This window comes from Neofelis nebulosa, chromosome 9 (genome assembly GCF_028018385.1).
Source record: "Neofelis nebulosa isolate mNeoNeb1 chromosome 9, mNeoNeb1.pri, whole genome shotgun sequence".
Lineage (NCBI taxonomy): Eukaryota > Metazoa > Chordata > Mammalia > Carnivora > Felidae > Neofelis > Neofelis nebulosa.
In genome coordinates this window covers 122809362-122825305 of record NC_080790.1, presented here as the reverse complement: position 1 = coordinate 122825305, position 15944 = coordinate 122809362, and the positions used below count along the sequence as shown (strand labels likewise).

At 44.6% G+C, this 15944-nt stretch overlaps 1 protein-coding gene across 10 annotated transcripts in view; it reads left to right on the top strand.

The window, feature by feature from the left end:
- The window catches only part of ZHX3 (zinc fingers and homeoboxes 3), a 123083-nt gene that overhangs the window by 7545 nt on the left and 99594 nt on the right, over positions 1 to 15944 (top strand). For 3 of the 10 annotated variants that reach the window (XM_058685627.1, XM_058685617.1, XM_058685619.1), the window contains exon 1: positions 12413 to 12635. The exons of 3 other annotated variants lie outside the window; for them this stretch is intronic. The gene's annotated coding sequence lies outside the window, so the exon portion shown is untranslated. Of the gene's footprint in view, positions 1 to 827; positions 1073 to 12412; positions 12636 to 12908; positions 13019 to 13903; positions 14032 to 15944 lie in introns of those variants that run through there. 4 more of the 10 variants (XM_058685620.1, XM_058685625.1, XM_058685624.1 and 1 more) reach the window with 4 other exon arrangements.

Below are 15944 nucleotides of genomic sequence, written 5' to 3'. Positions count from 1 at the left end.
ACCAGCTGAGTCACCACATTCCTTGCAGCTTAAAACACTGGCCCCAGCACCAAGGCCCAGTTCCTTCATGTAGATGGGACCTTTCAAGGCGGCCAGGGAATGCCCAGAAAGACAGGCTACACAGCTCCCATTTCTAACATGCACCCCTTCCCCAAAACATGATTATAAACCAAGTAAAGATGGAGAGAAATTCCATCTCCTAAGGATTAGGGAATGGCCACAGCCGTGTGCCATGGTCTGACGAATTACTTGTCAGCAACCACGAAAAGGCACCTGGGTGGCTCAGTCAGTTGAGTGCCCGACTCTTGATTTCAGCTCAGGTCATGATTCCAGGGTCATGTGATTGAGCCCCATGTGGGGCTTCGCGTTGCGTAGAACCTGCTTAAGATTCTCTCCTTCTCTCTCTCTCTCTCCCTCTCTCTCCCTCTCTCTTCCTCTCCCCCCCTCCTCTTTTCTCCCTCACTCCCTACTCTGCTCCCTCTCCCCCTCTGCCCCTCTTACCCACTCTCTCCCTCTCTCTCAAAAATAATAATAAAAAAGAGGCTCTTGAAGTGGTATATAAACCAAAAGAGCCTAAAGATTTGTCAGTAACCATGAAGTCAATACTACACGAGGGAGAGGGGAGGGATGAAGAACCAACATCCATGCAGCATGAAGAGTCAGAAACCCAAGCGAAGACTGGGAACTCTCCATGGCCAGCTGGCAGGAAAGGAAACTTGCTTAGCCCTCCTGGAAAATAAGCACATAGTTCTCGGTAACATTAAGTACGCATAGGGCACAGAGGTTAGCAATTTAACACCTTGAAATGTATTTTGAAAATTTGCTCAGATACATGAGAACACAAGGAGGAGGATATTTAGAAGAGCAATGTTCATGGCGTAGGTGAACGGGAGGCAAGGGAAGTGCCGAAGGAAGGAGCTAGTAAACCACGGATACCTGCCGGGAGATTCTGCACGGCATTGCGAAGAGATGGGATAGATGTACACACAGCAAAATGGATGGGGCTTACAGCGTCAGGCGGGGAAAGCGGCCGAAGAGCGTGAAGGCACAACAGTTCTCTGGTTTTACTGAGGTATGACTGATGTACAGTCACACACACTTAAGGATTTGAGTTTCAACATGTTTCATTACCCATGAAACCACCACCACAATCAAGATAATGGGTATATCCATCACCCCCAAGTAAGAAGTAGGTCTACATGTATTCAAACGGACAGATGTCTAGCACCTGTTGTTAAGTATTTTTAAAAGTTCAACAGTCTGTAATATAATCCCGTAGTTATAATAATAAAAAAAATGTTCAGATATCCTGAAGACATCTGGAAGAACATGCACAAAACAAAATTATGTTCGCTGTTGGGAATCTTGTGAAAACTCCTTGGCCTTATTTGGCTGGTGTACCTTGCATTTCAGAAACTGCCCGTGACGCTTGTCCCACCTCGTGGTCTCCAGTGAAGGTTAACACACTAGCAATGTGTCAGTATGGCCCCCTAACTTTGAGTGACTTTATTAAAATGTCACTGAGGTTGTCATAAGGAACTCCAACATGAGGGGTGCCTGACTGTTGTTCTCCATCCCCACGTCAGACAGCTGTGTCAACAATTTCCTTCAGCTCACCCCCAGGACCATTTTCTCTTCTCATCCCTTCCGACTGGAGACAATCTAGCAGAGGGGCAGTTGTGGCTGGGACAAAAGAGTGATTCCCCAACTTGTTTGCAAATCCATCTTTTTTTTTTTTAAAGTAATCTCTACACACAATGTGGGGCTCGAACTCATGACCCCGAGGTCAAGAGTCGCACGCTCCTGAGCCAGCCAGGCACCCCGCAAATCCATCTTTTATTACCCTTCTTCATGTATTCGTAAGTACAGGGAGGGATGGAAGATTGTGGGGGCAGGGGCATGTTGCGTTTTGTCTGGTTATGGGCTTTATACAAAAGCAGTCCTTGTTCTCTTATGTCTGGCTTCTTTTACTCCACGTTTTTTATAAGAGTTCCATGTTGCTGTGTGCAGCTGTAGTTCATTCATGTTTTGTGCAGTATAAAGCATTCCATCAAGTGAATATACCACAATTTATCTGTCCCTTCTACTGATTGACATATGGGTTGTTTCCAGCCTGGGGCTATTGCAAAGAATGCTGCTGTGAACATTCTTCTACATGTCCACCTGTTCCACCTGGGCATGTATTTCTCCTAGGTATATACTCTGGAGCAGAATTGCTGGGTTATAGGTATTCCTATGCTAACTTAAAAAAATAATGCCAAACTGTTTCCCAAAATGATTATACAAGTACACGCCCTCCAGCAATATATGAGAGTTCCCCTTGTACATTTACCAACAGTTCTTCCCAGCAACTGGTACTATCAGACTTTGTACTTTAGCCATCTGGTGGGTCTGTAGTACCTCTTCTCTCTGGTTCATTTCCCTGATTACTAATGAGGCTGCGCACCTTTCATATGTTTATTGGCCATGTGGATTTTTTTGTGTGCAGACCCTGCTCTTCCCCATTTTTCCATTGCTCTATATTTTCATCATTTATAGTAGTTTTTATATATTCTGGTTATAAATCCTTTGCCACCTATGTGCATTGCAAATCTTTCTCTTCTGTGGCTAATGATGTTTCTTGATGCACAAAAGGTCTTAACTATAAAGAAGTCCAATTTATCGGTCTTTCACTTGTGGTTAGTGCTTTTACTGTCTTAAGAAAACTTTTCCTCCTTTGATGTCATAAAGATATTGTATGTTATCTTCTAAAGCTTTACTGGCTTACCTTTCATATTTTAGTCCATAATGTGTAGAAATTGGCTTTTGAGGATGGTGTGCAATGGGGTTCCAATGTCATTTTTCCCATGTGGACATTCAATCGACTTAACACTATTCAAAAGATCATTTCCCCACACTGTTCTGCAATGCTATCTCTAAAATTAATATGGTTGGGGGGGGGTCTCCTGTCCATTGGTTTTTGTAAACTCTTATAACAATACCATACTGTCTTAATTATTAGAGCTTTATGATAAGTTTTGTTAGCTGATAGACTAAATCCCCTCTACCTTGTACTTCTTCAAGTGTACCTTAGCCATTGTTGGCCTTCTGCAGTTTCATATAAACTATAAAGTTTAATGTAAGTTAATATAAATTAGAATGACCATGTCAAGTGCCATATGAAAATCAACTGGGATTGCTTTGAATCTATAGACCAATTGAAGAGAATGACAGCTTTGCAATATTGAGCCTTCTAATCTATTAACATGGTATCTCTCTCCATTATTCATTTATTCTCTAATATCTATTAAAATGTTCATGGTTTCCTCCATAGAGGTCGTACATGTCTTTTGTTAGATCCATTTGTAGGTACTTGGTATTTTTTTGCTATTTCAAAACTGTTTTGACTATTTAACACTATTTTCTGACATTTGCTGGAAGACGGAAGTTGACTTTGGCATATTGATTATGCACCTGGAGAAGGACCTTCATCAGAACCTGACCATGAACCTGACCATGGTGCCACCCTGACCTCAGACTTCCAGACTCCAAAACAGGGGAAATAAGTCCTATTTTTTATAAGCTACCCAGTTTATAATACTTTGTTATAGCAGCCAGACTAAGACAATAATTTATTTGAGATTCCTTAGGATTTTCTACCTGCACAATCATGTCATTTTTTAATTTATTATTAAATTTTTTTTAAATGTTTATTCATTTTTGAGAGAGAGCAAGCTGGGGAGGGATAGAGAGAAAGGGAGACACAGAATCTGAACCAGGTTCCAGGTTGAGCTGAGCTGGACACGGGGCTCGAACCCATGAACGGGGAGATCATGACCCAAGCTGAAGTCAGATGTTCAACCAACTGAGCCACTCAGGGGCCCCTACCATTATGTCATTTTTGAAGACAGCTTTATTTCTTTCTTTCTTAGCTTTTTGATTTTTTTTTCTTTTTCTTGCCTTATTGCCCTGGCTAGGACAGCCCATAAAATGTTGATTAGAAGTGGTGATAACTGATATTCTCGTCAGTTCCTGAGCTTAGAGAGGAAAATGCTCACTATTTTACCATTAAGAATGGTGTTAGCTCTAGTTGATCCTCCCTGTATCTCCTGTATCAGAATGAGGAAACTATCTTCCATCTTTAGGTTGCTAAGAGTCTTTACTGTGAATAAGTGTTGAATTTGTCAAATGCTTTTTTTTTAAGCATCTATTGAGATAGCCAAATTATTTTTCCTTTTTATTCTGTTAATGTGGTTGGTTGATTTTTTTTTAACGTTTATTTATTTTTGAGACAGAGAGAGAGACAGAGCATGAACGGGGGAGGAGCAGAGAGAGGGAGGGGGAGACACAGAATCGGAAGCCATCAGCCCAGAGCCCGATGTGGGGCTCGAACTCACGGACCTCGAGATCGCGAGATCGTGACCTGAGCTGAAGTCGGACGCTCAACTGACTGAGCCACCCAGGCGCCCCGGTTGGTTGATTTTTAAATATTAAACAAGTTTGCATTCCTGAGATAACCTCTACTTTGTTATGACTTATCCTTTTAATTTGCTGCTGTATTTGATTTGCTAACATTTTGTTTTGGATTTTTGTATTGATGTCATGAGAGATAGTGATATTTTCTCTTGTCATGTTCTTGCCAGGTTTTGGTAGTATGATTATGCTGACCTTATAAAATAAGTTGGTAAGTGTTCCCTCTATTTTCTAAGGGAATTTGTTTAAAATAGGTATTCTTATTTAAAATTTTAGTGAGAATATTTTCATTATCTTTTAACCTATATGTCCTCATACTAAAGTATGTCATAAACATCATATAGTTGAATCTTATATTTTGTTTAAATTTGCCCTATTGGGGCACCTGGGTGGCTCAGTCTGTTGAGCGTCCAATTTCGGCTCAGGTCATGATCTCACAGATCGTGAGTTCGAGCCCCGCGTTGGGCTCTGTGCTGACAGCTCGGAACCTGGAGCCTGCTTCAGATTCTGTGCCTCCCTCTCTGTCTGCCCCAACCCACTTGCATTCTGTCTCTCTCTCTCTCGAAAAAAAAAATAAACATTAAAAAAATTTCTAAAAATTTGCCCTGACAATATTTTTCTATTTGTTAGAATACTTAGTCCACTTATATTTGACATAATTACAGATACGGTTCCAAACCATTTACATCTATAATCTTGTTGTCTTCTTTTTGTTCTACCTGGTTTTTGTTCCCGTTTTCCTCTTTTTCTTCCTTCTTTTGTTTCAGCCAAGCATTTTTTATTACCTGATTTTACCCTCTTCGTTAGATTTTTTAACATTGTGGTAAAAAAAACACAACATAACACCATGATAACTATTTTTAAGTGTACAGTTTACTAGTCTTAATTACATTCACATTTCTGTGCAACCAATTTCCAGAATTCTTTCACCTTGCAACACTGAAACATTTTTAAATGTTATTGAACAACAACTTTCCATCCTTTCCTCCTCCCAATCTGTGGCAATCACCATTCTGCTTTATGTCTCTATGAATTTAACTATTATAGACACCTGATATAAATAGAATCATACAGTATTTGTCCTTTTGTGACTGGCTTGTTTTGCTCAGCATCATGTCCTCAAGGTTCATCTAGGTTGTGGCATATGTCAGAATTTTCTCCTTTTTAAAGGCTGAATAATATTCTATTGTGTATAGAGACCACATACATTTTGTTTTTCCATTCATCTTCATTGATGGAGATTTCGGTTGCTTCCACCTTTGGGCTATTGTGAATGCTGTTGCTCTGAACAAGGGTATAGAAATGTCTGTTTGAGTTCCTGCCTTCAGTTCTTTCTGATATGTTACCTAGAAGTAGAATTTCTGGATAATATGGTAATTCTATGTTTAACTTTTTTGAGGAACCATCATACTGTTTTCCAGGGCAGCTGCACTCTTGTACGTTCCCATGAATAGCACAAAAGTGTTCCAATTTCTCTGCATCAACTACAACATCTGGTTTTTTCTTTTTCTTTTCTCTTTTGGATAATAACCATCCTAATGGTTGTGAAGTGATATCTCATGATTTTTCCTTGTCTAAGCTTGGCTTTTATCTCCATGAATATAGTGCCTTTGGCTGTTTTTTAGTCTCTGCCTGACAATTTCCTGTATATGGGGTCATCATGAGTCTGTTTCTTTGTTGCTTTACTTACTTGTTTTCTCTTATGGTGTCTTGTCTTCTTATATGTCTGGCTGTATTTGTGCATTAGCATTGTAGTGCATGAAAAAAATTGTTAGTAGAAACTATTTTAAGGTTAGGATGATGTAAACTTCTCCCAAAGAGATTTTTTTTCTAGCCCGTAGGAGTGCTACCAGTTTAGGATCCTTTCACTCTGTATTGAGCTTGACATTATCTAGTCCACTCAGATGACTTGAAACCAGGATACATCTGTGCAAGGAATGGATCACTTCCAGTTCACATCTTCTCTTAAATTAAAGCTCTTCAAGATCCTACATTAAAGTGTGAAGAGTTTTGTTTGCTCAGGGCTTGAATGTCACACTGAAGAGTCTGGGGAAGGGATGGGCAGTTGCTGGTCAATCTACTTGGTCAGGGGGTGGCATGATGAATCTTCGTTATGTGGTCCAGTATGGGAAAAGGAGGAAGGCAAGCTGGGCTAGACTGGACTAGGGAAACAGAGCTATTCAGAGAGATGGTCTGTCCTGACTGAGGTGATATAAGGCATGGGGTCTACCAGGTGGAGTATATATAGCAGGAGAGAAGCCAAGACTGCAGAGGAGTTGCAAGTCATAGTTCACCTGGGCTAGAAATTGGTTGTCTTCCTTGGCCCTGGGCAATCTTTCTGGCCAGCGTCTCCTCCAGGCTAGCCAATGACCACTTGTATAGTCTTGGCTGAACCTCAATACGCTGGACAACTTCATTATTGTTCTCTCTGTGTCCATTCTAAACCCTGCCTTCTAGTCTCCACCCAGCATGTTGCCCCTATTCAGATCACTTCAGTAAAGCCTTCTTGCTCTTAGGATATGACTCAAATTATTACCATGACTTTCAAGGCTATGCATGATCTGGCCACTGTCCACCTCTCTAGCTTTATCTTCTCCAATTATCTGCCTCATTGTACAATTTTCTTCTTCCTCTTGTATCCTTGTATCCTTGACCACCATGTATCCTTGACCACCAAAGGGCCTATGCATGTGCTGTTCCTTCTATAGGAAGTACTCTTCTTTCCGCTGTTTGCCGAGTATTATGGATTAAATGCATGTATTCCCCCCCAAATTCTTATGTTGAAGCCCTAACTCCCCAGTGTGGTTATATTTGGAGTAAGGCAGTAATTAAGGTTAAATGAGGTCATAAGTGTAGGGCCCTGATCCAGTAGGATTAGTGTCCTTGTAAGAAGAGACACCAGAGAGCTTACTCCCCTTCTCTCCCTGTGCACAAATAATAAGAAAAGTTCATATGAGGACATAGCAAGAAAGCAGCCATCTCCAAGCCAGGAAGATAATTCTCACCAAAAACCAAATTGGCTGGGACTTTGATCTTGGACCTTTAACGTCAAGAACTATGAGAAAATAAATTTCTGTTATTTAAGCTACCTGGTCTATAATATTTTGTTATGGCAGCCTGAGCAGACTAATACATTTAATTTAACCCCTATTTTTCCCTTTAGATCTCACAGCAACTATTTCCCCAAACATCTTTGAGACAAAGCCACCTATTCGTGGATCTCATGGTACCGTGCACCTTGTAAGATTTATGTTTTTAATTATTTGACCAATGTACGCCTTATTTACTAGACTGTAAGCTACATGAAGGTCTCTGCTTTTATTTGGGGCTGCATTATCAAAACCTAAGTAGGTACACAGTAGGCGCACGATACCTAATTTTGGGGGAAGGAGAGTGGTTGGTGGAGACAGACAATGCCTTGAGCTGGGATGGTTTTATGGACATTCAAGCTCATCTCTGGTCCAACAGAAACTGTGTATTCATAATCAAGATGTAACTCTAGGCTCCACCCTGTGATAGGGCTCAGGATCCCGCCCATCATGTTTGGCTCAGGACCTGAGCTGGGTTGGATCAGCCAAACCCCAGTTGCAAGGGCCAGCTGAAGACCGTCTCTGACATCAGGCCTCACTATTGTATTTTTCTTATAGTGTTCTCTTGAAGATGAAGTCATGACTTGATAAATACTGTTACACACACAATTGTACTCCCTTCACCTGCCCCCACAAACCAGTCCCTTTTTAATCCCAGAAACTCATCTAATGGCGGTCAGGGCCACTGTGTATAAGATAGGGCCCACTCAGGAGACAGAAGCCACACCAGTAACTTGAACAAGAAACATTTAATATGAAGAATTACTAACCAGTGAAAGGTTGTTGGTGACTAAAAAGGTCAAAAGAGAGCTCCAAAGAATACAGGCACAGTAGCTATAGACAGCAGCTATTATCTTTAGGGCTGAGACAGAGTGGCCAAGGAGAGAACAAACTTGCAAGCACCTCTTCCCCAACCCCAGGGTGAGATTTGGGCCTTGTTGGAGAGAGCAGGAATTCAGCCCATTGCACAGTGGAGAACTTTACTGGAAGTCCACAGGCAATAGGTCAGAAGCTGGCCATCCAGGTGGCAGAAAAGCTCACTGGAGGGTGAGCATCACCGGGTCTCCCATAGACCCCTGGCAACCATGCACTGTAGGAGCAGTAAGAGCAGACTGGAAATAGGAAGCCTCTGAATCAGGAAGCCCCTTATGCTTCCATTTTTTTGCATTTTTCCAGTCCTCTCTACTGACAAAGCCTGGCAAAAGGGGAATGTTTACAGAATTCAGCTTCAGTATCACGGGGCAAGGCAAAGAAGTGTGCTTTAGAGCTGACAGGCAATAAGTTGGCACAACTGGATTCAGAACCTTTCTTAAGAAAACTGGTGGGACGGGGAGCCTGGGTGGTTCAGTTGGTTGAGCGTCCAACTTTGGCTCAGGTCATGATCTCATGGTCTGTGAATTTGAGCCCCACGTCAGGCTCTGTGCTGTCAGCTCAGAGCCTGGCGTCTGCTTCAGATTCTGTGTGTGTCTCTCTCTCTGCCCCTCCCCTGCTTGAGCTCTGTCTCTCTCTCTCTCTCAAAAAGTAAATAAACATTAAAAAAAAAAAAAGCTGATGGGACATCCTTTTTAACCTTTGAATCTTTATTTTATTTTTTTTAAATTTTTTTTTAACATTTTTTATTTATTTTTGGGACAGAGAGAGACAGAGCATGAACGGGGGAGGGGCAGAGAGAGAGGGAGACACAGAATCGGAAACAGGCTCCAGGCTCCGAGCCATCAGCCCAGAGCCTGACGCGGGGCTCGAACTCACGGACCGCGAGATCGTGACCTGGCTGAAGTCGGACGCTTAACCAACTGCGCCACCCAGGCGCCCCAACCTTTGAATCTTTATAATGCATCATACACCATGTTAATAGTAACACGTGGAGTATCTCATTCAATTCTCTTAACTACATTAGGGCGCTAAGTTACTCAAGTTCACACAGCAAGTAAGTGGGGGAGACAGGATTCGAACCCAGGAGTTTCAAATTTAATCTTACTTCCATACTGCATTAAACTTCCTCCTGGATCCTTTCACTCCAGACTTCATAAATGCAACAGAAAGTTTCATGGAGAGTGATAGAACCTTCTCTATGAAATGAACTACGTACTTCTGATCAAGCTAGGGGCTCTGTCACTATCCTAATACTGTAGGGTTCTTCTTCGAATCCTTGGTTCTCAGCTGGTTACTGTTCCTTTTCTGTGCTCTGCCTGTGTTGTGATACCTTATTCTAGAAAAGGAGCTGGCATATAAATCACGGAATTTTCAGCTTCTCTTCCTGTGATTGTTCAACATTCAGACATTTTGCCCCTTGAGATTCTATAGCACTGGCTACTCTTCAGAGCTATGCAGTGGATATGGTAGAATAGCCATAGTTGGAATGCTTTTGGTTTCAGATAATAGAAAACCCAACTCAAATTACAGTCAACAATACAGGGAATTTATTGACTTACATGACTTTATTGGTTCAGGCAAGCCTTGATCAGCACTCCCAACTGTTTCTTTTTTGTTCTTTCTGCTTTTCCCCGTTCCATGTGTTGGCTTCATCTTTAGGCTGGCTCTCTTTATGGTCACAAAATAGTTACCAGCCACACATGGTTCCTCACTGACATCCAGGGAAGCAATGATGACTTTATTCAGTTATTGTGAAGGGGCAAATATTAGATACTGATAGTTGTAGTCCTGGGTAATAGGTCTATTCTTGAAGCAATCAATACAAAGTAGAAGGGATTACTCCAATTGACTTAGTACAGCCGGAGTCCATACTCACATGTGGAAAATGGGGCCTATCCCAGCCGAATAGCCTCAATGTTGTGCAATGGGGAGTGGGATACACTGGATGTTAGAAGGTGCATCTGTCAGGAAAGGTTAGGTTTTGCTGTGGTGATGAACAAGCCCAATCGTTTTATAACAGCAGGTATCTTTCTTGCTCATACTACATGTGCACGGTGAGTGCACTGGGGGGCATTATTTAATGTTTTCTCCCTTCAGGACCCAGACTGATGGAGCTATCACCATCTCAAGCACTGTCTATTGTTGTTTCTGAGGGAAAGAGAGTATACAAAATTGCCTACCAGCTCTTAAAGTTTGCACCCAGGAGTATATCCGCTTACACATTATTGACCAAAGCAAGTGGCATGGACACTCCTGACTCCAAGCTGTAAGGAAGTGCAACCACATCATGTGCCTGGGAAACAAACCAGAAATGTTTGGTGGCTAGCATTAATGTCGACTACCACAAGAGGCCATCAGAATACCCACAAGAGAGGGCTTACAGAGACCACCCCAGTTTTTGCCCACTGAGGAGATGACTTTTGAAAATTTTGAAATTTGTAGTAAGAGGACATGCCTTTCTGGTATCTGGGAGGTAAGAAACACTATGTGCAAAGGTCTTGAGGTAGGAGTGAGGCTTCATGTTCCAGAAGCAGGAAGGAGGCGAGTGTGGCTGGAATGGAGTGAGGGGGCAGAGTGCAAGGAGATGCAGTTAGAAGGGGAGGCGTGTTAGGTGGGGCAGAGGGGGGCTCACACTTAGGTTCTTGGAGGTCCTTGGTGAAAAGATTTTGATCTTTGCCCTGAGTGGGATGGAAAGACATTGGAGGCTTTAGAGAAGTGGAGAAATATGTTTTGACTTAGTTTTTAATAGAATCTCTCTGGCTGCTTGAGAAGAAGCTGAGAGCAGAGTGGAATTGAGGAGAGCAGATAGGAGGTTATTGCAATATTTTAGGTAAAAGGAGGGCTCAAATAGGGGTATTTCAAAGGTATTTGCTTCTGGATTACAGGTGGGATGTGATGACAGGAAAAGAGGAGTCAAGGATGACTTCAAGGTTTGGCCACAGCCAGCAGAAGGATGGAATTCACCTTTACTGTGGTGGGGGAGACTGAAAGGAGCAAATTGAGGGGCAAGTTCCAGAGTCTGGCTTTGAATACGTCAAGCTTGACATACTGCTCAATATTTATGTATAGATATGCTGTTTTTCAGAATCTGAAGGTTAAAACACAACCTGAAGTTAAAGTCAGCTTTATTTATTGAACACCAGGCACTGTGCGGAAAGCCCCATGTGTGCTGTCATTTAAATCTTCCCATCATTTCTACTGGCTTAATTACTAATATTTTCAATGCTCTTTCATGGATTAAAGATGAAATGCCATGTCCAAAGTCACTCAGCCAATCATTAATCTACCAATATAATGCAGGGCCGGGATTCCAACCTAGGTGTGGTCAGACTGCAGAGCTCTTGCTAGATTCTAAAGGTGGGGATCACTTTCTGAGCATATCTGCCACAGCCTTGGGCTCCATAACAAAACAGGTACCTGGGCTGTGTGATGAAAAATCAGAAAAGGGTCCAACCCCATCCTAGGTGTTACAGGTTCCACAGTAGAAGCTGTAAACAAAGGACAACATTATTGTACCTGAGGGGACTGATGCTTGCAAGTTCTCAAGTACCTGAAGATTTAATGTTAAAAAGCCATCAGAAGTTGTCGTTTAGAAATAGAAGAGATTAAAAATTGCAGTGGAGCATTGATGGGATGAAAGAAAAAAGCAACTCCCAGGCGATGCTTGCTGGAAAACACCAGGATCCCTGCCCTACATCCTTTCGAAAGGGTAGCCTAGTGTGACCTTCCTTAGGTGGTCCTCTAGAAAGACCAGGATATAGAGTACAAAAGCCGGGAACCTCTAGGGTCGCAGCATCCGCTCCCCTGTGCCCTCCTTCTCCGCCCCTTTCAGTCTCCACGCGGGGAAAAGCGGGACAACGCCTGCGCATGCGTCCGGGGCAAGGTCCGCTCCCCGCGACGTCAGGGGGCTCGCGCCCGCACTAAAGCCCCGCCCCCCGGGCGCAAGAGGCGACCTGGGCGGGGGGCCTCGGGCCCCGCCCCCAGCCGAGCCGAGCGGGGCCGAGCCGAGCCGAGCACCTCCGAGCGCGGCCGAGCCGAGCCGAGCGGCCCGGAGTCGGTTGGTGCAGCTGCGTCCCCGCCGCCCAGCAGTCCGAGGCTCCGGCGTCGCCGCCGCCTCCGCGGGGCCTGCGCCGGCCGCCCGCCCGCCCGCCGGGAGGGAGGTCCGGAGCGCGGGGAGAGCGGCCCGGCCGCGGGCGCCGCCGCCACCGCCGCCGCTGCCAGGTGAGCTCCCGCCGCGGCCCGCCGGCCCCGTGTGCCCCCGCGACTGTCAGTCTCCGTGTCTGTGTGTCTCTCTGCCTGTCAGCTCCCCCGCGTCTGCGCGAGCTCCCTCCCGCCACGCCTGACCCCCGGCCCTGCCCGCGGCGGCCGCCAGCCCCTCCCGCCCGCTGCCCCGGGTCTTTCTGTCAGCAGCCAGCACCCCCATGCGCGCAGGCTCCGCCCCTTCCCCCCGAAGCCCCGCCTTCGCCCCATCTGTCAGCACCCCCCACCCAGCCCGGGCGTCCTGGGGCTCGGTTGTAGCCCCAGCGGGCCGCAGCCGCGACGCAAGCAACAGGGGGTGCGGAGGGGAGGGGGGCGCCCGCAGACGCCCGCCTGTCCCGGCGAGGGTGCGTGTCCGAGCGCGCGGGTGCGGGACCGCGTGGGCGCCCGGGAGCCGGCATGGGCACTCGGGGGGCGGCCTGACCTGCGCGGGGCGGAGATGCCGGGCGGCCCCAAGCCGGTCGCTCCGACTCGCGCGGCCCCTGCCCCTGGTGTAAAGAGCCTCCGCTCCGCCAAGGAGGCAGCCGAGCCGGGACTCCTGCCGCTTGGGGTACAGTAGAGCCCTGAACCCCGGGACCCTCGTTTGGGCCCCGGCTCCCCGGATGCCCAGAGCGGCGTGTGAGCGGAGTTTGGGGTTTGGTAATCCCAGTTTGGGATTTCCATTCAGAGAAGCCTGTCGGAAGTGCCTGAGGAGTGGGTGGGATGTGGAGCTTGGGTGGGAAGTGTTTGAGAGCTTGAGTCACTTTGAGTTGCGCGGTTGGCATTTCTGAGCAGTGATTGCCTTGGGCTCGCGCCCTGTGAGAAACTGTTATGTGATGGGGAGGGGAGGTTAGATGGAGGAGGGGGGGGGCACACTCCTTTCTGTTTTCATCTGTGTCATGTGAACACGTAGTATTATTCATGAGACTCCACACAGCTTCAGTTTTAAAAAGGATTACAGTAGTTTCCATTTATACATGCTCTTGTACGTTGTGATGTTGATGTGCTTTATTTGTAGTAAACTTAGCATTGCAGTATTTCAAAACGAAGAGAAAATGCGTCCTAAAACAATTGGTATTTTGCCGGATAGTTCTCAACCACGGGGAAAGAGCCAAAAGCGCACTTCATTAGCTGGAACAACTTATTCGGGCTTAATTTGTTTCTAAGAGACATACAGTGGAAAAATCCAGAAGCAGCACAGTAGTATCAAAGACTCCTAGGAAATTAATGAAAGGGCCCTTCTCTTGCTGCCTTGGAAAGATGGTATCAAAGTTGCTGTAGAGGACCGAGCTCACATGTAATGATAAACATATTAACCAAGTTGGTTTTGTGACCTTGATACATTGAACAGCGTTTGATTTGCACAGTGCTTCGGCAACAGGTAAACATTGCATGGGGAGTGGGGTAACTTTTGGAGAAAATGTTCCCCATGTTTTGTTTTGTTTCGTTTCCATATTTAAGTAAGCTTTCAGGGTAGGTGAGACTAGGGTAGTCTCACCATAGGAGTGAGTGTGTGTGTGTGTGTGTGTGTGTGTGTGTTCGCGCGCGCGTGTGTTTTAAGATAACATTAAAAATTACAAAAGTAGGGGCACCTGGGTGGCTCGGTTGAGCTTCCGACTCTTGATTTCGGCTTAGGGTCATGATCCCCAGGGTGGTGGGATCGAGCCCCATGTTGGGCTCCTCAGAGCCTGCTTGAGATTCTCTCTTTCTCCCTCCTTCTGCCCCTTTCCCCACACTCACGCTTGTTTCCTGCTTACAGATTATGTACAGTCTTACACGTAGATTATGTATGTATGCCTCCTACATGAAGGCATGAGAGGATGGTTGACATAGGGATTCAGTGGTGTGATTATATATAATTCTTTGCTTAATCTGATTTGCAACTTTACTCTGCAGCTGGAGGTATTGTCTCCTCTATAGGTATATTTAATCTATTCATTACCCATAATACTTTTGTATGGGTAAGAATCTGTCTTCCCTTTGTGATAGTTTTAAAAAGTAAATTGGAGCCTCTGCTTAGAGCATGCCAAAAAACTTTTCATCTTAAAGTAAAACCTGAAGGGGCGCCTGGGTGGCGCAGTCGGTTAAGCGTCCGACTTCAGCCAGGTCACGATCTCGCGGTCCGTGAGTTCGAGCCCCGCGTCGGGCTCTGGGCTGATGGCTCGGAGCCTGGAGCCTGTTTCCGATTCTGTGTCTCCCTCTCTCTCTGCCCCTCCCCCGTTCATGCTCTGTCTCTCTCTGTCCCAAAAATAAAAATAAAAAACGTTGAAAAAAAAAAAATTAAAAAAAAAAAAAAAAAAAAAAAAAAAAGTAAAACCTGAAGTCCTTGCTGTGGCTGAGTAGACTACCTCCCTGTCTTCACTTCCAGTTTTGCCAAACAACTTAAAAACTTCAAGCATATACTAGCCTCAGTGCCTTTGCATTTGCTGTTCCCTCTGCCTAGAACTCTGTTCTCTGGATATCACGGTTCTTGCCTCAGGTCTCTGCTCAGATGTAACCTTATCAGGCTTTCCCTGACCCCTCTGTGTAAAATACACCCCACTTTCCTGTCCTCCTTGACCCACCTTGCTTTTCTTCATAGCATTTACTACCACTTAGTAAGTGCATATTAAAATGTTGGTTTATGTCTCTTTCCCTCCATTAACCCAAGAGTGTGAGATTTTTTTCACTGATGAATCCTCAGGGCTCAGAACAGCACCTGACACATTATAGGTGCTTTATATTTGTTCAATGAATGAGTAAATGAATGTTCATTATACATCCATTCCTGTAACCTTCCTGTAGCCTCCTAGTTTTTAGATAGGTCTATTATGAATTGGGGGACCAATCCCTTAGAAGTCAGGATAAGTCCTCTCCTTTACATATCTGAGAAGAAGAATTTTCCAAGTGAGGCTTATAATCTTAGAAAGAATTACAGTCTTGATTTAACTTGAACAATTGAGGGAAGAAACATTTTTGGCAGATGTTACTGGCTTTTTTATGCATTATCCCTTGTGTCACTTTGGAAATCTTTGAAAAGTATAAAGTATCCCTGTTATGTTTACAGCTGTGATTTCAATTTGGTAGTTCTTAGTGATAGTATAAGCCTCAAGAGCATAGTGAGTTTTTTGTGTCAACAGATACCCAGAGATATAATTACAGCTTTAACGTGTTTTCATTTGAGGAGTAGCTGGTATATTTACTTATTTTCCTGGCAACTCTATCCTTTTCAGCTCCTTGCTTATCAGGTTTTGGATGGCCTCACAGGTACACTTAATTTTTTTTTTTTTAACATTTTAAAATAAATCCTTGATC